The sequence below is a fragment of the Bos grunniens genome, chromosome 16 (genome assembly GCF_055505025.1).
Source record: "Bos grunniens cultivar Pamir isolate PY7600 chromosome 16, Bosgru_T2T1.0, whole genome shotgun sequence".
NCBI lineage: Eukaryota > Metazoa > Chordata > Mammalia > Artiodactyla > Bovidae > Bos > Bos grunniens.
The window spans coordinates 2858960-2882544 of NC_141180.1; the positions used below are offsets into that span (position 1 = coordinate 2858960).

The 23585-nt window shown below is 42.2% G+C and overlaps 2 long non-coding RNA genes across 7 annotated transcripts; one reads left to right on the forward strand and one right to left on the reverse strand.

The window, feature by feature from the left end:
* Positions 1–1100: 1100 nt before the first annotated feature.
* On the reverse strand, positions 1101–22718 carry LOC147356044 (uncharacterized). Of its 2 annotated transcripts, XR_015143002.1 has the most exons (4): positions 22392–22718; positions 2448–2594; positions 2058–2159; positions 1101–1739 (listed from the first exon to the last, which is right to left on the reverse strand). It is a non-coding gene; the product is annotated as an uncharacterized LOC147356044 (long non-coding RNA). The 2 variants fall into 2 exon arrangements; XR_015143001.1 differs by lacking the exon at positions 2058–2159 and having other exon boundaries at positions 22392–22690.
* On the forward strand, positions 13011–20529 carry LOC147356045 (uncharacterized). 5 transcript variants are annotated; one of them, XR_015142572.1, is made up of 3 exons: positions 13011–13253; positions 16164–16295; positions 18890–19125. It is a non-coding gene; the product is annotated as an uncharacterized LOC147356045 (long non-coding RNA). The 5 variants fall into 5 exon arrangements; XR_015142570.1 differs by lacking the exon at positions 18890–19125 and adding an exon at positions 19156–20529 and having other exon boundaries at positions 13013–13253; positions 16161–16295; XR_015142569.1 differs by having other exon boundaries at positions 13013–13253; positions 16161–16295.
* Positions 22719–23585: the final 867 nt, after the last annotated feature.

A 23585-nucleotide genomic window follows, 5' to 3' on the forward strand; every position in this document is an offset into this window, starting at 1 on the left:
TTGCTTGCTTGCTAAGTCGCTTCAGTCGTGTCCGACTCTGTGCAACCCCATAGATGGCAGCCCACCAGGCTCCCCTGTCCCTGGGATTCTCCAGGCAAGAACACTGGAGTGGGTTGCCATTTCCTTCTCCAATGCATAAAAGTGAAAAGTGAAAGTGAAGTCACTCAGTTGTGTCCGACTCTTAGCGACCCCATGGATTGCAGCCTAACAGGCTCCTCCGTCCATGGGATTTTCCAAGCAAGAGTACTGGAGGGGGGTGCCATTGCCTTCTCCGATGGTATCTTAGTTAGAGCTATTATAACATAATACCATGGACTGAATGGCTTATAAATGCCATCTTCCACAGTTCTGGAGGCTGTAAGTCTGAAATCAGAGTGCCACATGGCCGGCTGCCGGTGAGGGTCCGCGTCCATGCTGCAGACAGCCGGCTTCTTGTTGCATCTTCCCATGGCAGGGAGCAGACACAGGGAGCAAGCTCAGCTAATATGAGCATATGAGCATATCACTCATATGATGACACAAATCCCATCCAGCAGGGCTCCAGCCTCACGATCTCATCCTAATCCTAAGTGTTCCCCAAAGGCCCCACCTCCTACCACACTGGAGGGCAGAGTTTCAACACACAGTTTCTAAGGGAACAAGGACATTCAGTCCATAACATGGTAAACTAAACAGTAAAACACCATCTTATCTTAGCAGCTCACATATCAGGAACTGCAAATATCTAGAGTGCATGGAAAAAATGTTCTTTTAGTCTCGAGAGAAACATGATAAGAAAATTGGCAAAATATGGATTTGCCAAAATAAAATACATATGTATGCACACACACACCAGCGCACACACACACACAGAACTTCAGTGTCTGTCTTCCAGTTACAAAAGTAATTTGGATCAACTTTCTACTTTTTAACAATGACAATTAATCTTATAGAGTACTTGCTAATGTGCTAGATGGTGTTTGAAGAACTGTAGGTAATACTGTTTTTCTCTCCATTTTTCTGATGAGGAAACTGAGGCACAGAGCTAATAAAAATGGTAGAGCAAACAGACCAACCCAGGAAACATGGCTCCAGCTCTGCCACCATGCAAACTGCCTCAATTCAACTTCAGGACTTTATTTTATTTAACTTTAATCTAAGGATAGTTGATTTACGAAATTGTGCTCATTTCTGCTGTATGGCAAAGTAATTCAGTTATACATGTATATATTATTTTTCATATGCTTTTCACTTATGGTTTATCACAAGATACTGAACACAATTCCCAGTGCTACACAGTAGGACATGGTGCGCATCCATTCTGTATGTACTAGTTTGCATCTGCTGATCCGTAATCTCAGTCTGTCCCCCTTCCCCCTTGCCAACCACAAATCTGTTCTCTCTGAGTCTGCTTCTGTTACGTAGATGAGTTCATCGGTGTCGTGTTTTAGGTTCCACATGTAAGTGACATCATATGGGATTTGTCTTTGTCTGAATCATGCACTTAGTGTGACATCCATGTGCTGCAAAGAGGACTACCTTCTTCTTGTTTATGGCTGAGTGACATCTCATTGTATAATGGACTGCGCTCTCTTTATTCATTCGCCTGTTGAACATTTCGGTTGTTTCCTCATCTTGATTACTGTGAACAGTGTTGCTACGAAACATTGGGGTGTGCGTATCTTTTCAAATAATAGTTTTGTCAGGACCACGTTTTATAATCAGTGTTCATAGGATGACCAGATGGCATGAAGTACATCCTAAATCAGAGGAAAATTCATCTTTAATATACTTTCAACATCACAGTTGTTATGTTTTAGGTTTTAAGTTATCTCTCAGTAAACCAGATTATTATCAATATTTATATTAGAAAATATCCACATTCAATATCTGTACTGATGTTTCACATATTTATTATCAAGCACAAAACTTTATATGCCCATGGAAACTTACAGGTTAGAAACTGAATTAAAATGTTATCTTAGTATTTCTTTACGTAGAAACAAGGTAGTCAACCTATTTTCCCATGGCTCGTCTGTAGCTGTAAATTTTACCTTAGACAAATATATTTACCTTACCTGTTGAGTAGAGATATTAATGTATCATAGCTTTATCTTGGCAGATAAATTTGGCCGGAATTCAGCATGTGTCAGTGTCCAGCTTCCCTGAATGATGGACACCTGGGAATTTTTTTTTTTAAACCAAGAAACAAAGATACATCTTGATTTGGGAGACAAAATGTTGGCTGTTACAGTGTCTTTACCTCAGACATTCTACATAACCTTGCAATTCTTCTAAATAAAGTTTTAAATGGGTCTTTTGCCATAAAGGACAGTTATCAAGAAAATTAAAATAAATCTGTATTTATTTCTGGATAAAAGCTGACCTTGAGAATTAATGCACAAAGCAAACATGTGGTGGGGGGGATGGGACTCAAGTATGGTGAGCAATTAAACATCATCTCTTACCAAAACTTAGCTGATTAGAACACAGGATCAGAATGGATGACTCATGACCAAGCTCTGCCGCCATGGTAAACTCCTTCTGTGCTCTGAATCCAGTTTCCACATCCAAAATGTGGGAATAATAATATTTACTCCATAATATGTACTACTCTAAGGTTCCATAAGGAAAAAAAAAAGAAAGCATGTAGCAAAATGTAAACACAGGCTAAGGACTTCAGGTGTTCCTTATTATTAATAATAGTGCTGGCACATAGTAGGCACTTTACGTGTTAGATAGTACTACTGTCATGATTATATGATTGTCATGGTGCATGTGTGCTAAGTTGCTTCAGTTGTGTCCCATTCTTATGGATCCTGCATCCTTACGAGGCTCCTTTGTCCATGGGATTCTCCAGGCAAGAATACTGGAGTGGGTTGCCTCCTCCAGGGGATCTTCCCAACCCAGTGATCGAACCCACATCTGTTACATCCACCTGCATTGGCAGGTGGGTTCTTTACCTCTAGTGCCACCCGGAAAGCCTGGTTATCATGGTAGTGGCATGTAGTATTTTAAGTGTTAGACATTACTACCATTATTGTTATTATTCTTAGGAACCGATGACATGACAGGTAGTACATAGGATACTATGTTACCAAGATAAATGAAATGTATCTTCTTCCATGCTAGGGCTCAAAATCCCGTTAATTTTACAATAGTTTTTTTGTTCACTGCCTAACTTTTCACATTAGAAACATTATATAAAAAGTGCTCAACATCACTCATTATCAGAGAAATGCAAATCAAAACCACTATGAGGTACCATTTCACACCAGTCAGAATGGCTGCGATCCAAAAGTCTACAAATAATAAATGCTGGAGAGGGTGTGGAGAAAAGGGAACCCTCTTACACTGTTGGTGGGAATGCAAACTAGTACAGCCACTATGGAGAACAGTGTGGAGATTCCTTAAAAAACTGGAAATAGAACTGCCTTATGATCCAGCAATCCCACTGCTGGGCATACACACTGAGGAAACCAGAAGGGAAAGAGACACGTGTACCCCAATGTTCATCGCAGCACTGTTTATAATAGCCAGGACATGGAAGCAACCTAGATGCCCATCAGCAGATGAATGGATAAGAAAGCTGTGGTACATATACACAATGGAGTATTACTCAGCCATTAAAAAGAATACATTTGAATCAGTTCTAATGAGGTGGATGAAACTGGAGCCTATTATACAGAGTGAAGTAAGCCAGAAGGACAAACACCAATACAGTATACTAACGCATATATATGGAATTTAGAAAGATGGTAACAATAACCCTGTGTACGAGACAGCAAAAGAGACACTGATGTATAGAACAGTCTTATGGACTCTGTGGGAGAGGGAGAGGGTGGGAAGATTTGGGAGAATGGCATTGAAACATGTGAAACGTCATGTATGAAACGAGTTGCCAGTCCAGGTTCAATGCACGATGCTGGATGCTTGGGGCTGGTGCACTGGGACGACCCAGAGGGATGGTGTGGGGAGGGAGGAGGGAGGAGGGTTCAGGATGGGGAACACATGTATACTAATTAAATAATTTTCTATTAAAGAAAAAAAAAAGTGCATGAGGAATGAACGTAGGATGAGCAGTAGAAAATCGATGCAGGAATTTAGACAATGATGTCAAGGAGATGGAAGACGAGGATAAAAAGTGTCTTTGTGGGGCAATAACCTGGGAAGAGGAGGATATGGACAAGCCGGAGGAAGCAACATGTTGCAGAATACATTGAGAGTGGGCGTGTGCTTTAACATATCACAGGCAAAGAGAGATGCTCAGGGAGACCCTGGGGAAGCCTAGCTGCCAAGGCTGTATATTTAGGAATATAAAAGATAAAAAGGTACAGGAGAAAAATCAAAATGTTATCTTCACAGTGTGGAGGATGAGCTTAAAATGGCTAAGGGCTTCCATCTGTCAGCCATCTTAAGTTAAATTTCCAAGTTGTGCCATTCATGAAATCAAATTTTAATTATAAATTGTAGTAGGAGTTTTGGTAGTAACAAAACACACCAAGCTTTACTTCTACTATAACTCGTGTACTGGAAACTTCTAATACACTAAGTGCTTCGCAACATGTGCCAATGCTGACCGGAGAAGGCAATGGCACCCCACTCCAGTACTCTTGCCTGGAAAATCCCATGGACAGAGGAGCCTGGTAGGCTGCAGTCCATGGGGTCACTAGAGTCAGACACGACTGAGCGACTTCACTTTCACTTTTCACTTTCATGCATTGGAGAAGGAAATGGCAACCCACTCCAGTGTTCTTGCCTGGAGAATCCCAGGGACGGGGGAGCCTGGTGGGCTGCCGTCTATGGGGTCGCACAGAGTTGGACACGACTGAAGTGACTTAGCAGCAGCAGCAGCAGCAGCAGCAAATACTGACAGACACTGCTGTTAGGAAAATGAAAGTATTTTGAAAGACTGTTAAGCATAGAAATAGATACCATTTAGTATCATCCTAGGAAATTAGATTTTGGAAGGTGTCTGTACAATAGAGCATACAATATTACATTTGTTTCACAGCTGCATTATATGTAAGTACTGTGCTCCTCTCCCATGAATAAAGTATTTACTTTCAGAAAGGAAATGAGCGCCAAAGCAACGTGAATTTACAGACGTAAAATAGGTACATATAATCTCATATGGAGGAGTTAGGTAAGAATGATGAAGGAAATTCTTTCAACACAACAGTCAGCTGCAGCAATTGGAAGACGTTAAAGATCTAGAAAGGATTGCTCTTGACCATATGGGAGTATTAATAAATCAATATCACATTTGACAGCTATTTAAGTAGTCTATGACTAGCTTCATGGAGAAGGCAATGGCACCCCACTCCAATACTCTTGCCTGGAAAATCCCATGGACAGAGGAGCCTGGTGGGCTGCAGTCCATGGGGTCACTAGAGTCGGACACGACTGAGCGACTTCACTTTCACTTTTCACTTTCATGCATTGGAGAAGGACATGGCAACCCACTCCAGTGTTCTTGCCTGGAGAATCCCAGGGACGGCGGAGCCTGGTGGCCTGCCGCCTATGGGTCGCACAGAGTTGGACACGACTGAAGCGACTTAGCAGCAGCTTCAGTGTCAGTTTTAAGAAGCCTGTATTTATTTTAGTATATCAAAAGACAAAGGGGGAAACATGGTATTTATACATATAAATACATTCATATACTGATGTGAGAGTCATTAATAATCTATCAGATAAAGCTAAACCAATTTTCTTTTTGTCTCAGTTCAGTTCATTTGTTCAGTCATGTCCTATTCTTTGCGGCCCCATGGACTGCAGCACACCAGGCTTCCCTGTCCATTACCAACTCCTGGAGTCTGCTCAAACTCATGTCCATCATGTCCATCCAACCATCTCATCCTCTGTCATTCCCTTCTCCTCCTGCCTTCAATCTTTTCCAACATCTATATCTATTCCAATGAGCCAATTCTTCGCATCAGGTGGCCAAAGTATTGGAGCTTCAGCTTCAGCATCAGTGCTTCCGAAGAGTATTCAGGACTGATTTCCTTTAGGATTGACTGGATGGATCTCCTTGCAGTCCATGGGACTCTCAACTGTCTTCTCCAACACCATAGTTCAAAAGCATCAATTCTTTGGTGCTCAGCTTTCTTCAGAGTCCAACTCTCACATCCATACATGACTACTGGAACTTTGACCAGATCTTTGTCAGCAAAGTAATGTCTCTGCTTTTTAATATGCTGTCTAGGTTGGTCATAGCTTTTCTTCCAAGGAGCAAGTGTCTTTTAATTTCATGGCTGCAGACACTATCTGCAGTGATTATGGAGCCCTGAAAAATAAAGTCTGTCACTGTTTCCACTGTTTGTCCATCTATTTGCCATGAAGTGATGGGACCAGATGCCATGATCTTAGTTTTCTATATATTGAGTTTTAAGCCAGATTTTTCACTCTCCTCTTTCACTTTCCTCAAGAGGCTCTTTAGTTCTTCTTCTCTTTCTGCCATAAGGGTGGTGTAGTCTGCATATCTGAGGTTATTAATATTTCTCCCAGCAATCTTGATTCCAGCTTGTGCTTCATTCAGCCCGACATTTTGCATGATGTACTCTGCATATAAGTTAAATAAACAGGGTGACAATATGCAGCCTTGATGTACTCCTTTCCCAATTTGGAACCAGTCTGTTTTTCCATGTCCAGTTCTAACTGGTGCTTCTTGACCTGCATACAGATTTCTCAGGAGGCAGGTCAGGTGGTCTGGTATTCCCATCTCTTGAAGAATTTTCCACAGTTTATCGTGATCCACACAGTCAAAGGTTTAGCATAGTCAATAAAGCAGAAGTAGATGTTTTTCTGGAACTCTCTTGCTTTTTCTATGATCCAAGGGATGTTGGCAATTTGATCTCTGGTTCCCCTGCCTTTTCTAAATCAAGCTTGAACATCTGGAAGTTCACAGTTCACATAGTGTTGAAGCCTCATTTGGGGAATTACTAGGCAGTGTAAATTTCATTAAATTATCCTCATGAAGTAACCAAATACTTTGTTTTCAACTCTGATATTTTAGGAGTAACAGAGCCAGGATTTGGCTACATAGTAAGGGCTTCCCTGGTGGCTCAGAATCTGCCTGCAGTGCAGGAGACCTGGGCTGGGGAGATCCCCTGAAGAACGGAATGGCAACCTACTCCAGTATTCTTGCCTGAAGAATCCCATGGACATAGCAGCCTGGCGGGCTACAGTCCATAGGGGTGTGCCAGGAGTCAGACAACTGAGCAACTAACACTTTCAGTTGGGTACATAATATTTGTCCTAACTAGTAGATAAAAATCATCTCCTAAAAGATATCTTTAAAACTCAAATTGGACACTTCCCACATTTAAATTGGTTATTTATTTCACTGTGTGCTTATAGGAAAAAGGCATAAAAATAATGCATGTTTCATTTCAGTCTCATCATAACACATCAAACTATATTAGATTCAGATCTGAGGTAATATAACCAAGTCAAGTGACATGCAGGGCAGAGCCTTATTCTAAAACCTTACTTTGAAGGTAAATTAAATAGAAACAAATCTTTAGAAATGTTTATATCATATAGTTTTACATCATCATGGATTCATGTACAGTGTTGGTTATTATTATTCCACAATGTATTTGGTTGATTTTTGGACAACCTCATTGGCTAAGGGATTTTTGTAAAGTTTCCACTTTCTAATATCTTCTTAGAAGTTAAAACTTTCCTCTTCTCTAGTAACTTCCAGCTTTTTCCATTTGGTTGCTATTACTGTTTATTTTTCTTACGTTTCAACTGGAAGAGCTGCCAAGCAAAGACGTCTTTTCAGGTCATGGAGGTGGACGCCAGGGTGGCCTTCCAGCTGCCCACTTGGTGGTGCCTGCGGCTCATCCAGAAGCCAGGGAGCACGTTCTCTTGGTCTTCGCCGCCGGTCCGATGACTCTCGTCTTTTCTCAGATGCTCAGCAGTGCCGTGATGAGTTCATCCAAACATACAGACTTTAGAATCTGAGCATGTGACTGAGCAACGCGGTTTGAAGGAAGCTTTTGGATGGAGTATTGGCACAAGACGCCAAATGTGAGTTCTGTTAGACGGCTAATAAATTTGATGGATGAGGAGGAATATCAGTAGCACTGAAGGAATGATTTGGCTGTTGGAGACATGCCAAGACCTTGGGGTTGTTTTGCTCTCTCAATCCGCACTTTTTTTTTAAACTTTAGAAACAGCGCTTGAGTAGAAAGAGGTCTTTTAAGGCAGCGTCTTTGAGGAAAAGCATAATACAAGCCCAAAGCAGTGAAAAAGGTCACGAGGCACTGAAGCAAGCGTCGGGGGGCTGGTGGCGTCCTCCACGTTGGTGATTTTACGTGGCTTTGAAAGCGTTCCTTAACCTCCCGTGCCTCCCTGTTTCCCATTCATAAAAATGACAATGATTACACTTGCCGCCTTCAAAGGAGACGGGGAGGACGAATGAAAGGTCTGTCAGGGGCTTTGAACTTTCCAGAACAAAGCTTTTATGACTCCATAAAGTACAAAGTGGTGTCCTGCGCCTGTGTTTTTCCTGGCGTTTACCTCCTGCTCTCAAGTTCTTTGCACACCATCGGCTGCTCGGCGCTCACGGCCAGAGAGCCCTTCTAGAGAAGTGTCAGGCCGCTGCTGCTTTCTCTCAAGGAGAGGGAGGCATTTTCTTTTGGGTCATTGTATCTGAAACTTTCGTTCCTGCGGCTGTTTCCTTGTGCATATTAGACTATGTTGCAGGTGTGAAAGCACGGGGAAATGACATGAGAACCAACGTGGGAAACATCAGCTCCAAATTCCCCAACGACTCACAAACACGAGATCTCTGTCTCGGAGCCAACTTGGAAGGCGACAAAACATCGTCTATTATTGTAAAAGAAATGTCAGCCCTGCCAAAAGGCAGTGTTATATCTTATAAATGTTTTTAAACAATATTTATATTCTATCTCCCTCTCTTTTTAACTTTTCTGGTTTTCTTTGAAAGTGGAGCCAGAAATAATTTCTCGGCTCTTGAAATCAAAAGCTGGAGCTTTAAGGCAGTCAGTCCTATTTGCATTTGACTGAGGGGGCTTTGAAGGTACTTGATCTAGATCCTGAGCCCAGCAAATCAGCCACTCTTGTGAGGGTCCTGAGAGGAGCTGCTGCTGGGGGTTGTAGACTAGTCACAGACTGGGTGATTGAAAGCTAAAAGAAACCGTGAAAATTCACTCGGTCCCGTCTCTAGCCTCTGAGTCTTCCCTCAGTGAGAGTAAAAAAGAATTTAAAAATGGGGCTTATAACTCAGGGAAACAACTTTTTTTGAAGGTTATATTTTTCGGATTGATTGCTTGAAATACAGTTGATTTATAATGTTGTATCATATATATATATATATATATATACACACATATATATGGACTTCCCTGGTGGCTCAGATGGTAAAGTGCCTGTCTACAATGCGGGAGACCTGGGTTTGATCCCTGGGCCGGGAAGATCCCCTGGAGAAGGAATATGTATGGCTTCCATGTATATTAATGGCTTCCCAGGTGGCACAAGTGGTAAAGAGCCCGCCTGCCAATACAGGAGACCTAAGAGTCACCGGTCCAATCCCTGGATTGGGAAGATCCCCCAGAGGAGGGCATGGCAAGCCACTCCAGTACTCTTGGACAGAGGTGCCTGCCTGGCAGGCTATAGTCCATATATATGTTTCTATGCTAAACAGTAGGTCTTTGTTGGTTATTTACTTTATACAGAGTAGCCTGTGTATATTAACCCCAAACTCCTAATTTAAACATTCTTTTCCCTTTGGCAACCACAGGTTTTTTTTTTGTTTGTTTTTTGTTTTTTTCTATGTCTGTGACTCTATTTCTATATTGTAAATAACTTCATTTATACCATTTTTCAAGATTCCACATGTAAGTGCAATCATTTGTTGCCTGTCTCTCTCTGACTTCACTTAGTACGATCATCTCTAGGGCCATCCATGTTGCTGCAAAGGGCATTGTTTCATTCTTTTTCTGCGGCTGAGCAATATTCCACTGCATATACACCCCACATCTCCTTTGTCCACTCATCTGTTTATGGACATTAAAGTTGCTGGGAAGACAACTTTTCAAGTATTAGAAAAAAACTTCCTTCTTGACCATTGTTGCGGTAAGCTCATCTGATAATTTTAGCTCATCTAAAAATCAATTAGCTCATCTGATAATTTTATCAAATGTTTATGTACCAAGAAACACTGGAGAATCTAGAAAATTAGACAACCTGGTCCAGGTCCTCAAATAGATTCAAGTTAGATTTTGCCAAAGAGAATCCTTACATTTCGGACATTTTGCATGCGTGCTCGGCCGTGTCTGACTCTGCAATCCCATGGACTGTAGCTCTCCAGGTCCCTCTGTCCATGGACTTTTCCAGGCAAGAATACTGGAGTGGGTTGCCATTTTCTACTCCAGGTATCAGACATTACACATAGGCAAAGTTGTAAAGTTTACTGAAATCGTTATAGACTGGTGAGAACGGTGTGAGTGCACACACATTACACGCCTTTCCCTCTTGATTCCCTGATGCTTAAAATGCTACCTGATGCTGCTCCTGGATTCCTAAGTTTACCTTAAGACTTTGAGCCCTATTGAACTGTGAATTTACTCTTAAAAGTGAAAGTGTTAGTTGTTCAGTCGTGTCTGACTCTTTGTGACCCCATGGGTTGTAGTCTGCCAGGCTCCTCTGTCCACAGAATTCTCCAGGCAAGAGTATCAGAGTGGGTAGCCATTCCCTTCTCCAGGGGATCGTCCCAACCCAGGGATCGAACCTGGGTCTCCAGCATCAGACGGATTCTTCACCATCTGAGTCACCAGGGAAGCCCGAGATGCTCTTGTGAAGGATCTAAAGGTTTAGTTTACATTGTCATCATTGATTGACTCGCCCCTTGGGTGAATTTCTGATCCTCGGTAAGTGTCAGCCTCGGGTGTGGGCGGGCCCGATGGCACTGAGCTTCCCTGAAGCCTTGTCCATGAGTCAGGTCTGGAGATGTAAGATGGCTCAGCAAGGCTTTTGTTGACACATGAATTTATGAATAATCACCTGTTTCACCCTATTCCTTTCTCTAATTTGATTTTTTCTCCCCAGCCTCCAAATCATTTAATGAATACCAACAGTGAAAGGCACATTGTGATTTAAATATGGTAAAACAGGAACAATTAGATCACTGAAATTCCAAATGCTTTTTCATATATATTTGATTAGATTGCTATTTGGCTGTAGATTAATCAAAGGCATTCTATTCTGGAACATAAGATACCTGTAACTAATCAAAATCACTTAATATCACCTGAGCTGTGCAATGTCAGGCTTTGGAGAGCTTCTATTTCTTCTCAGAAAAGACTGAAATAGAATGTCCATGATGAAACACAAATGAGACAATTTCTTATGCGGTAAGGTGTGAACCCCCCAAAAAAGAAATTGTTTTTTAAAAGGTGGCTGGCCAGAGGTAAGACTGAGAAGAAAACTGAAATCAAGTATTTATTTCATAACTATGTCCTATGCTACAGATCTTCCAAATCTCTCACTTTATCTCAAAGGCGTTTGGGGGTGGTAGGAGAGAGTCAAGCACATCCTTGAAAGTGAAAGCGTTACTCAGCTGTGTCTGGCTTTTGCGACCCCATGGATTGTAGCCTGCCAGGCACCTTTGTCCATGGAATTTTTCAGGCAAGAATACTGGAGTGGTTAGCCATTCTCTTCTCCAGGAGACCTTCCCAACCCAGGGATGGAACCTACATCTGCATTGGCAGGTGGATTCTTTATCATTGAGCCACCTGGGAAGTCCCAGATGAATAATGGGGAATGTCAAACACATTTTTTATTAGGATGCCTGGCTCAGCATGAAGGGCAGACGTCACTTGGAGACCAGAGTAGAAGCAGGGAGTACCATTACAAACCAGTAACCCTGACTGGTAAGACAAATGGGCGAACCGAATGTGGAGCTCAAACTGATGGACAAAGGCAATAGCCGTTTTCCCATGCCTCACAGTCACAAAAACCTATGTTTTTTGAACTTTTGTATCACTTCCAAATGAATATATACCAAGTGTATGGGTGTTAGATTTGTTTAAGTATGAGCATTCACCTGTATTGTAATTTTCATAACTCTTTGGACCTATCTGCACTTTTTGTATATGGAAAACTTCAGAAGCAGAAGAGGACTGCAACTTTCTAGATCTTCTGTCAGGGAAAATGCCAGATTTGAGAGTTCTTTAACCTGCACAGGTGGAATGTCTGCCCAGGTTTGTACAATGGGCTCATAGAGAGACAGCAATGCCCTTCTTAAGCCAGATGCCCTAATTTTATATCCCTTATGTCGGAAGAGCAAATAAGCTACTGCTCTAAGCTTCAGCTACACAACCAAATACAAGCATTGCTACTTACGACTCTGATGGAGAGAATAGAAAAAGTCAGTATTAATATATATTAATATGTATTTTTGAGCTGATAAGGGGTACATGGTGAGAAAAGTAATGGAACAAAAATGATGGTTAGTTTCAGTTAGAGGACGGTATGAAACATCTGGTGAAATACATCAATATAACAGCGAAGGAATTATAAACAAGTAGAACCATCCTGGCCTGGGGAAGTAGCAGATTGCGTGGTTCCCTTTGTCCTCCAAATTCAGCCTAGCCCTTATCTTGTTAAGGACCCTTAGAACACGTTCTTATACACATTAAAGGTTGCTTGATCTAAATAAGCATCGTATTCTGGGTCTTTATTTTGTAGGTTAACTTGAGATGGTAGTTATTTAAATGAGTTGAACAGACAGTGGAACAAATCTAAATTTAGCCACTCTGAGTGGGTAGTAAAGGATTAAAAAAAAAAAAAAAACTGGCAAATCTCATTGATGGATGCAAATCTTAAGCGTTTATGCAATGGTAACATAGATCTTCAAATAGCTAATATTTGGGCACCTGCAGATTAACATTCAGTAAACTTGCAACTTTTAAAGGCCTGCCCAGGTTGGACAAATTATTTTACCATCAACACTATTCACCACTGCCACAGCTGAAAAGACAAACAAATCACAAACATCTGAGAAAGACAGGAATTAAGAACACGAGGAGGAGAAAGCCTGCAGGCTGCAACCCACACAGCTTTCCCTGTCTTCCTACTGGATCGTCTCCAATCCACCCCAAACTGCTGAACTGACGTGTGGTAAACTTGGACGGCCCAGAGAGGCGGAACACACCCAGCTGTGCGAACCTGGCAGTCTGCTATTTCACCTGGCATTTCTGGAGAGCAGGACCCTTGCCACACTGTTGGATCAATCAGTTTTAGTAAGTTAAACAATTTCCCAGTTTCCTGGCAGGGGCAATGAAAACCTATCTCAGGAAAGATGGAGTTCATAGAGCAGTCTTGCAAGTAACTCTGCCTTCACCGTGTCTGGATGAGTGCAAGCTGCAGAACTGTAGACTTTCTTTGATTTTCTTTGCTTTACTGGAAAGGAGGAGCCAGGTAATAGTTTGGGGATGCTTTTAGAGAATTCTTATGTATCCATAGTGAAGACTTCAATTTCTCTAGAAAGTTGAAGACATAACACAGCACTTTGCCTGTACGTGTATTGAGTCTGATCGATCTTTGAGAGTTAGAGTCATCTGTTCTCTATCCTGACATTGGGAATCTCTGTGCTGTTCGATCCATATTAGCTACAGCTGAGTTCTTTTCATCTTCTCAGTTATTCAACTGATACATGTTAGCATAATTTCACTGAAATTCAATGACAGTATTGCAAACTTCCTCCTCTGACTTTTTCTATAGAAAAGTTAAAAATATATTCAAGTTACTCTATTGCAGGATATCACAGGTGTGTTAGGGAAAATGAAAGAGAACACAGATATTTATTTATAGTTGGGGGATCAGGGATGAACCAAAAATGATGAATAACAGAGTATTTTAATAAGTAAATGGATAGGAAATGATATCAACTGTGAGTGAGGGCTAGGAGCCAGAGATCTCAGGCTGTATACAGGAAACTTGGGGCAGTCCATGGGGACTGGAGAGAACACAGGCTCACAGTTAGAGGGTCACTCTCAGTGCAAATCAACAGACTTAACTGAGCAACTACAGGCTTTATTGGGAAAGTTGGTCAAGACCAAGCCTTGCAGGCACTGGAAGCCCAAGTGGGAAGTTTGGGTCTCATCCCACGGGCCACACAGTCATCATAGGTCCAGGTACCCTGGGCCGGCAGGGGGACCTGCACCTGCTGCTTTAAACATCCCAGGTATGCCCACCTTGACTCTTCTTCATGACCACAGAGTTACTAATCATTTCCTCCACATGGCACAACCTTGCCTCTCTTCCTGACTTTGCTAATGTATTTCCTGAGCCGTTCTCTTATCTCCACTTCTGCTTGTGTAGACTGGAAGACTCGCTTCAGATACCACCTCCTCCACCTAGCTTCTCTCCATTTACTCCCTGGATCCTATCTTTAAAACTTATCTAAATTCACACACAACTTTATTGGCAGTCATCATTTTCTAACTAACTATTAAGGTGAAGTATGGACATCTTATCTACCAAATGATAAGAACGTTGAGCAAGATCTGTGTCCATTTACTTTATGTGTATACCTTCAGAAATGAGCAGAGTCATCTCTACATGGAAACTCAGTAAATACTAGTTGAATGGATAAACGGATAGTGAAACAGAACAGGACCCTATCCCCCATGTCCCCCACCTGACATTTTTTCTGCAGAAAAACTGTAGTTGAAGAATAAGTTTAATTAGAGAAGTGAGAAGATGCAGAAGCAAAGGAAAGCAGTCAAATGGACAAAAAATAATCAGATCAGATCAGTCGCTCAGTCGTGTCTGACTCTTTGTGACCCCATGAATCGCAGCATGCCAGGCCTCCCTGTCCATAGTTCAGTCATTTAACACAGTCAAGGATCTTTAGTTCTCCTCAAGGGCTATAGATAGTATTCTGAGCCATCTCGTAGTAGCTGTCTTATAGATGCTGAAACTCCCACCAGGTGGAGAAGTTAACTACATGATGAGCAAACTGTAGCCAAGACTTAAGCTGCCAGCACTTAAGCTCCCCTTAAAAGCTCTTGCCCACTGATCGTCAATAAGGGAGTCGGCATTTGGACACATATCTGCCTTCTTCTCCCAGTTGAGGGCCTCTGGAGTAAAGCAGACTCTTCTTTATGCCAGCCTTACCTCTCAAGTATTGGCTTTCCAGCAAGCAGACCTCACTTTTGGTAACAATAAAAAGATGGAGCACAAGGACCACATGATAGTTTTGGAAGTTTAAAACAAAATTCTACATCTAAAATCCTCTTACCTTACAAAAGTGAATGTCTTTTGGCGTATAACTATCATAAAATCACATTGATTTTTCAGATTGACAGTGGACTGTGGGATTAAATTTAGATAAGAGAATATATTTAATGAAATGCATTTTACTATTTCCAGGATTATCGATCTGAAACTACAAAATGTGCACTAACTGAAATCAGTTATTAAAACACGTTTCTCAGATCCATATTATGTAAAGTTTCTTCAAATTTTCAAGAAGCAATACAAATCATGAGAATGACATTTAGGAAATATTTACTCTTTGATTGCAAACATTGCTTTAAATTATATGCTGTGGTTTCTACAATTAAATTTTGAAAAGATACTTCAAATTTTATCTGGTGTGACAATCGATACTGAGTTTTAACATTAGAATTCCGAGTTGATGATACCTTTCTTAATACATGAAAAAACCCAGGTATAGTCATTGTGTCTTGAATAATTTTCATAATTGACAAGGGCACACATAGACATATATAGATCATAGGGCTACCTAGGGTTTCACAAGGTATTTTCTATTCAGAGGTAAACGACACATCTTCCTAAATTATACTCTCCTGTAACTTTTAAATTGTCATTCTAACAATCAACTTAAAAATAGTGGAGTCTAGATTCCTTTGAGATTAAAACATGCCAGTAAATAAATATAATGAATTGTTGGTTCAATTTCTAATTGAACTGCAGAGGCTCTCATTTTGCAAATTGAGAAGCTAAGCTCACACTGTTTTGAAATGGGGATTAAGTAATTATAGAATTTTATCAAGCAGCACACGGCTGATGTAGTCTAAGGGGAGGCGATCTCTTCTATTTCTCCAAATAGCCTAAGATATAATACGATCCACTATTTCCTCCCCACCCCCCAATGTGCCTGCCAACAACTCGTGATTAAGAAGAGTACTAGACTAAACATGGAATCAAAAAGAGCACACAGATATTTGGAGTCTGACCTAGAAGAAATAGGAAACCTGATGACTAGAAAATAATGAATTTCAACCCATTTACAGCTCTACTGGTTCCAGCCTAAGGTAATTAAAATTCTTTAGAGTCTGGGAAAAGCACCATTAAATTATGGCAAAGTGGGAACTTAAGAAAAAACTTTAAATACATAAAGACATCAGTGAAATTTGGATGGATTAGAACATAGTATGTTCACCCATCAGAGCACTGGTCTGTAAAGTAAAATCACTTGGCTAAAAAATTTTTTAAATCTCACACAATAACAGCTTTTGCATAATAGGAAAATAATCATTGTTTTCTTGAGGCATTGATACTGTAATATTTATTGTCAGTTACTCTGTTTTTTTGATCCTTAGTGTGACAGTTCAGTTCAGTTCAGTTCAGTCGCTCAGTCATGTCTGACTCTTTGCAACCCCATGAATCGCAGCACACCAGGCCTCCCTGTCCATCACCAACTCCTGGAGTTCACTCAAATTTATGTCCATTGAGTCGGTGATGCCATCCAGCCATCTCATCCTCTGTCGTCCCCTTCTCCTCCTGCCTCCAATCCCTCCCAGCATCAGGGTCTTTTCCAATGAGTCAGCTCTTCGCATGAGGTGACCAAAGTATTGGAGTTTCAGTTTGAGCATCATTCCTTCCAAAGAACACTCAGGACTGATCTCCTTTAGAATGGACCGATTGGATCTCCTTGCAGTCCAAGGGACTCTCAAGACTCTTCTCCAACACCACAGTTCAAAAGCATCAATTCTTCAGCACTCAGCTTTCTTCATAGTCCAACTCTCACATCCATACATGACCACTGGAAAAACCATAGCCTTGACTAGATGGACTTTTGTTGGCAAAGTAATGTCTCTGCTTTTGAATATGCTATCTAGGTTGGTCATAACTTTCCTTCCAAGGAGTGTCTTTTAATTCCATGGCTGCAGTCACCATCTGCAGTGATTTTGGAGCCCACAAAAATAAAGTCTGACACTGTTTCCACTGTTTCCCCATCTATTTCCCATGAAGTGATGGGACTGGATGCCATGATCTTCATTTTCTGAATGTTGAGCTTTAAGCCAACTTTCTCACTCTCCTCTTTCACTTTCTTCAAGAGGCTCTTTAATTCCTCTTCACTTTCTGCCATAAGGGTGGTGTCATCTGCATATCTGAGTTTACTGATATTTCTCCCGGCAATCTTGATTCCAGCTTGTGCTTCTTCCAGCCCAGCGTTTCTCATGATGTACTCTGCATAGAAGTTAAATAAGCAGGGTGACGATATACAGCCTTGACGTACTCCTTTTCCTATTTGGAACCAGTCTGTTGTTCCATGTCCAGTTCTAACTGTTGCTTCCTGACCTGCATACAGATTTCTCAAGAGGCAGATCAGGTGGTCTGGTATTCCCATCTCTTTCAGAATTTTCCACAGTTTATTGTGATCCACACAGTCAAAGGCTTTGGCATAGTCAATAAAGCAGAAACAAATGTTTTTGTGGATTTCTCTTGCTTTTTCGATGATCCAGTGGATGTTGGCAATTTGATCTCTGGTTCCTCTGCCTTTTCTAAAACCAGCTTGAACATCTGGAAGTTCACGGTTCATGTATTGCTGAAGCCTGGAGCACAGAATGCTGGGCCCTTCTTTCCCAGAGACTTACTGACAGATAACAACCCAGAAACTGTGGGCAAGACACAGCCAGGAGGCAGGGATGGGGTTGGGGGAGCAGAGCCCCTCAGCCTTCTCCTGAGTCACAGGGGTCAGCTGTGGGGGACTATCTACAGGTAAATGACACAACTCCTGAGGCCAAGGAAGGAGCTTCTCCAAAAGCAGAGCCTCGCCCAGAAGCAGCTCTGTTGACAGGATGGGGCTTTCTGGACCAAATAATGAAAGAATGGCCTTAGGGATGGGCTTCCCCAGTGGCTCAGCAGGAAAGATACAGGAGCCACAGGAGACGCAGGTTCAGTCCCTGGGTGGGGAAGATCCCCAGGGGGAGGACATGGCCGCCCACTGCAGTATTCTTGCCTGGAGAACCTCATAGACAGAGGAGCCTGGCGGGCTACAGTCCATGGGGTCACAGAGTCAGACACGACTGAAGTGACTTAGTACAGCACACACATGCTTATGGATGAGAAAAATGTGGGCAAAAAATTGCTAAGGAAGAGAACAGAGCTAAGAGGAGAAATGGAAATGTTTATAATTGACAGGAAATCTGGATTTGAATGCCTGGTGGAGAGGAGGCGAGATTTTTTTTAAAAAATATCTGTCTGAATTAAATTATTTTGTACTGAGTTATGATTACTATACCTTTAGCTATTATTACCATACCTTTAGCTATGATTACAATACTACCTTATATTAGTTTCAAGCATACAGATTCTTTACTCCTCCCTTGCACTTCTTGCTTGCACCCCATATGATAGATGCTGGTCGTGAATGGTAAATAGCAACTGTGCTGCTCTGGGCTGAGGGTGGTGTTCACCATGCCACCAAAGAGGTAACCCTGTCACCCACCTTTCTATATGCGAGGGGGGTCAGCTTTAACTCAAACTCAATCAGCACATAATGCTTCCTCCCCAAAGGGAGTTTTGACTCATTCCATGATTGTTAGATGTCTAGAATTTTGAACGAGTTAAACAATTAAAAAGGAATACAGGTATACATTAATTACTGAAAACATCTCTTGAGTGTCTGATAGGACGGTCTGCACCTGCATGTCAACAACTCAATGGCTAGAACCAGAGCCCCAAACAGCAACTTGGAAACCTCTACACATCAGCTCTCCTTTGGAGGAACATGTTTCAAGGAAGAGTTGTTTGAGGAGGAATCACTCCATGGAATCTTCACTTGAACCTCAGTGCTCAGTATTCTTTGGAGAATTCAGCACAGAGTGATATTAATAAATAAAATAAATCAGGTCAGAATTTTGGATAATCTTGGGTTTGCTTCTACAGTACATCTCCTACATATGAACCTTCAAGTTTCCAGTTTTCAAAGGTGGGAGTGTGTGTTCCATCAACATCGCGCATAAGTGACGTTGCAGCTCGCCCTCCATCTCCCATTGCTGATGACCCTGCAGCTCTACCATCTCCTACCCGCCCTCCAGTCAGTGACTCGTCCTGCCCGTTCACTCAGTGCCAGCCGCTGTGCCAGCTGTTGTTCTGTGCTACAGTGCTTCTCAGGGCGCCACACTGTGACATTAAGAATGTCTATTTTTTGTGTGTATGTTTGCTTTTTATGTATTACATGTGTGAAAAGTATTATAGACCTATTACAATACAGAATTATATAGCCAACTGGGTTAGCGGGTACCTAGACTAACTTTGTGGACTTACACACAAATTGGACCTACCAACGTGCTCTTGGAACAGAACTCGTTCACATATAGGGGACTTACTGATCACAATGTTATTTTCTTTCCTCCTCACTTCCCTTTCTGTACCTCACTGCTCCCTCCAACCCCAGGAGAAAGTTTTTCTGATTGTCTCTCCCCTCCCTACCCCATCCCACCCCATGACCAGCTTTATGTAAATGCACAGATTCCTCAGGCTTCCCTGTAATGCAGGAGACCTGGGTTCGATCTCTGGATCAGGAAGATCCCCTGGAGAAGAGAATGGCTACCCACTCTAGTATTCTTCCCTGGAGAATTCCATGGACAGAGGAGCCTGGAGGGCTACAGTCTATGGGGTTGCAAAGAGATGGACACAACTGAGCAACTAACACTTAACAGATCCCTCAGAACCAACCTCATACCATAGCAGGACCACTTGGTACAAGTGCTTAAAATATGAAGCAACCCTCAGTTCAGTTCAGTTCAGTCGCTCAGTCGTGTCCGACTCTTTGAGACCCCATGAATCGCAGCACGCCAGGCCTCCCTGTCCATCACAAACTCCCGGAGTTCACTCAGACTCACGTCCATCGAGTCAGTGGTGCCATCCAGCCATCTCATCCTCTGTCGTCCCCCTCACCTCCTGCCCCCAATCCCTCCCAGCATCAGAGTCTTTTCCAATGAGTCAACTCTTCGCATGAGGTGGCCAAAGTACTGGAGTTTCAGCTTCAGCATCATTCCCTCCAAAGGAATCCCAGGGCTGATCTCCTTCAGAATGGACTGGTTGGATCTCCTTGCAGTCCAAGGGACTCTCAAGAGTCTTCTCCAACACCACAGTTCAAAAGCTTCAATTCTTTGGTGCTCAGCCTTCTTCACAGTCCAACTCTCACATCCATACATGACCACAGGAAAAACCATAGCCTTGACTAGACGGACCTTTGTTGGCAAAGCAACCCTAGCCACACCTAAACATACTGAATGAGAATCAAGAGGCCCCTAGAAAATTAGATTTTATGACTCTTCACAGCTTCAGGAAATAGTAAGAAAACTAGCTACAGGGACAGACATTTGCATTTTGCTTTAAGGCCACTAAATTCAGAAGGTCACAGAGTAAATAACTTTCACAAATGTAAACTGTCCCTATAAGACCTGCCTTGCCCACAGGATTTTTTAAACAGGAAAGCACGTAATGAATGAGATCCAGCCTTATGGATTTATCTTGAATTAGTCATGAAGGAAAGAAGGACTTTTATAGAACCTAATTTCCATTTATTTGCTAATTATAAAATACCTATTTACCAACTCCAAAGTAAAGTCCTCCATGGATATAAGGGGCTCAAGTCACTGAAGTACTATTTGTCCTATTACAGACTCACAAAGCACATTTTATACATTTCAGAATAAATCACTGACACTCAACATGTGACAATGAAATTAGAGTCAATGGTTGGCACGATGACTTGTAGAACTTGGCTGTGGTCTTCAAGAGCCTTTAGCTCAGCGGTTTTCAAAAATGTCTTAAGTCATCTGTCATCTTTTTCAAATGAAATCTTATATAAGACCACAATATAAAATATTAATAAAAGTGGAGTTGTTCTGGTCAAAGCAGGAAAGGGAGACAAACAGAGTCAAATCTCTGATTTTACAGGAGAGGGGATTTAGGTTCAGAGAAGGTTTTTGTTTACAAAAGAAATCAACAAGGAAACTATGAATAAAACATGCATAGTTTGAGTCTCAATCCAGACACTTTTTTCAGTAAATTATGATCAATCTAGAACAGAAATCTGACAATAGGAAAGTTGAATCACTTAGATTCAATGGCTGTATAGTTTGTTAGAGCTTTCATAGCAGAGCACCACAGATTAGGCAGCTGAAGCTGCAGCGGTGTGCTTTCACAGTTCCGGAGGCTAGAGCTGCAAGGTCGAGCTGTCTGCAGGGCTGGTCTCCTCAGAGGCTTCTCTCCCTGCCTCGGAGATGGTCATCTCCCGCTGTGTCCTCACAGGACCTCTCCTCTGCGTGTGCCCATGTCCCCACACCCTCTTCTGCTAAAGACACCAGGCCCATTAGATTCGGGCCTCTGCATAGGCTCTACTTTATCCTAAACACCCCTTTAAAGTCCTCACTGCCAAGCAAACAAGGCCTTTCGAATAAGGCTTCCCTGGTGGCTCAGACAGCGCTCTACCTGCAATGCAGGAAACCTGCGTTTGATCCCTGGGTTGGGAAGATGCCCTAGAGAAGGGCATGGCTGCCCATCCAGTAGTCTTGCCTGGAGAATCCCATGGACAGAGGAGTCTGGTGGGCTACAGTCCACGGGGTCGAGACTGAGTGAGCAACACCTTCACTTTTCCAAGCACAGCCACATGCTGAGGTCCTGGGGGTTCAGCATGTATTTTGTGAGGGGGACGCCGCTCAGTCTGAGCAATGACCACCCCTGAACTGAACACTTCTGGACTCAGTTACACTGTCTCAGGTAGGGAAGTGGCACAGCAGGTTTGGTATTGGCCTCTGAGCTTGTTAACACAGTGATTTCGAACGGTGAGTCATAGCACGCCTTCACTGACTATCTTCTGCAAGAAGTGTGGAAAGTAACTTGTTTTAACCTGTCCCTACCTCATATGGTATTTAAATAAGTAGCATATTTTAAAAATGTTTCTCTAGTCATGTAAAAAAATGGAAAATAAGGGTGGGTTTGAAGATGATCCTGTAACCCACTCACAAGAAGTGAATGCATTTCTTTAAAGAAAATAATGGTGTTACAATCACGCCACTGAGAGTTGCCTGCAGGTCATGGCCTCTGTCTGCTCTGACACCACAGTGACCAACGCCACTGTCCCCACAGCTGCTGCCGGCATTGTGACTCACCTCTAATGTTTGTTTCTCAATCCAGGGCATCTATGGGGCAGGAATGTGCCTGTGACCTTCATCCACCAGGCAGGTGACGGCAGAGTAGAGGTGAGGAACCAATGAGTAGCAGCCCCACAGCTAAGGCGTTGTTAAGTCAGGTCCTTCTCTGTGCTCGAATTCACCAGAAAATACAAAGACCCATATAAGCCTTATGCCCCATTTAGGATAAAAAAAAAAAACAAACAGAAAACGGTGCCGTAATTGTAGACAGCTCTGAGTTGTTAGGAAAGCTTTAAATGCAATAAAATAAGCCCCAGACACAGAGAAAGGGCAACACAGCTCCTCAGGTATGGAGCCCAGCTGGCAGCAATTCTGCACCTGAGAGCAGCGTGGCTGAGAACACCTGACGGGCCAGAGCAGATGGCAGGTGGCACAGGACTCATCGGGGCGCCTGGCTCTGGCTCCATCCCACCAGGCCAGGCTAGAGGAGACCGTCCAGCCCAGCGGCCCTGCTGCCACCTGCTTCTAGGGCGCAGAGTCTGGAGGAGACATCAATCCTGCTTTTAAATGTATCTGGAGGGAGGAATAAATTAGGACTTTGGAATTAACATATACACATGACTATATATAAAATAGATAATCTGTAAGCATCTACTGTATGGCACAGGGAACTATTAACTCATAAGGGAACAAGATGAAAGAGAATATATATATATATATATATACATATATTTTCTTCTTTAGTCACTGTTCATAGATATCATATATAAATACACACATATACTATACATAGATATATACTACATACATATATCTGTGTTCAGGTCAAGAAGCAGCAGTCAGAACTGGACATGGAACAACAGACTGGTTCAAAATTGGGAAAGGAGAACGTCAAGGCTGTATATTGTCACCCTGCTTATTTAACTTCTATACAGAGTACATCATGAGAAATGTCAGGCTGGATGAAGCACAAGCTGGAATCAAGACTGCCAGGAGAAATACCAATAACCTCAGATATGCAGATGACACCACCCTTATGGCAGAAAGTGAAGAGGAACTAAACAGCCTCTTGATGAAAGTGAAGGTGGAGAGTGAAAAAGTTGGCTTAAAACGCAACATTCAGAAAACGAAGATCATGGCATCCGGTCCCATCACTTCATGGCAAATAGATGAAGAAACAACGGAAACAGTGTCAGACTTTATTTTTTTTGG